This window comes from Oxyura jamaicensis, unplaced genomic scaffold, assembly GCF_011077185.1.
Source record: "Oxyura jamaicensis isolate SHBP4307 breed ruddy duck unplaced genomic scaffold, BPBGC_Ojam_1.0 oxyUn_random_OJ68641, whole genome shotgun sequence".
Taxonomy (NCBI): Eukaryota; Metazoa; Chordata; class Aves; order Anseriformes; family Anatidae; genus Oxyura; species Oxyura jamaicensis.
The window spans coordinates 551-1,585 of record NW_023309004.1 but is presented as its reverse complement, the minus strand read 5'-3'; the positions used below and the strand labels follow the sequence as shown (position 1 = coordinate 1,585).

The window sequence follows — 1,035 nt, the reverse complement described above, 5'->3', positions numbered from 1 at the left end:
TGTGGGGCTGGAGCCCCGCTATGGGGCTGGAGTGGGGCTGAAGCCTCACTATGGGGCTGGAGCCCCGCTATGGGGTGGGAGTGGGGCTGGAGCCCTGCTATGGGGCTGGAGCCCCGCTATGGGGCGGGAGTGGGGCTGAAGCCTTGCTGTGGGGCTGGAGCCCCGCTATGGGGCGGGAGTGGGGCTGGAGCCCTGCTATGGGGCGGGAGTGGGGCTGGAGCCCTGCTATGGGGCTGGAGCCCCGCTATGGGGCTGGAGTGGGGCCAGAGCCTCGCTATGGGGCTGGAGCCCTGCTATGGGGCGGGAGTGGGGCTGGAGCCTTGCTGTGGGGCTGGAGCCCCGCTATGGGGCTGGAGTGGGGCTGAAGCCTCGCTATGGGGCTGGAGCCCTGCTATGGGGCTGGAGCCCCGCTATGGGGCAGGACAGAATGCCCGGTATAGGTCATCCAATAGGGCTGTGCCCCCCAACCATGCAGGCCACAGGCTGCCCCACGGTGTGCCCCATAGAGCCGTGCCCCATAGGATTGAGCCCCATAGGGCTGAGCCCCCCAACCACGTGGGGCTGCCGTCCACCCCGTAGCGTGCCCCATAGCGCCGAGCCCCATAGGATCGAGCCCCATAGGATCGAGCCCCCCAACCATGTGGAGCTGCCACCTGCCCCATGGCGTGCCCCATAGCGCCGAGCCCCATAGGATCGAGCCCCCCAACCACGTGGGGCTGCCACCTGCCCCACGGCGCGTCCCATAGCGCCGAGCCCCATAGCGCTGAGCCCCCCAACCACGTGGGGCTGCTGGCCGCCCCACGGCGCGCCCCATAGGGCCAAGCCCTATAGGGCCGAGCCCCCCAACCACGTGGGGCTGCTGGCCGCCCCACGGCGCGCCCCATAGCGCCGAGCCCCATAGCGCTGAGCCCCCCAACCACGTGGGGCTGCTGGCCGCCCCACGGCGCGCCCCATAGGGCCAAGCCCCATAGGGCCAAGCCCCATAGCGCCGAGCCCCATAGGGCCAAGCCCCATAGCGCCGAGCCCCCCGCCCGT

General features: G+C 71.2%; 1 long non-coding RNA gene across 1 annotated transcript; it reads left to right on the top strand.

Annotated features, from left to right (window-relative positions):
• The first annotated feature begins 81 nt into the window (after window positions 1-81).
• Window positions 82-689, top strand: LOC118159196. The gene is made up of 3 exons (XR_004747045.1): window positions 82-129; window positions 221-257; window positions 368-689. It is a non-coding gene; the product is annotated as an uncharacterized LOC118159196 (long non-coding RNA).
• Window positions 690-1,035: the final 346 nt, after the last annotated feature.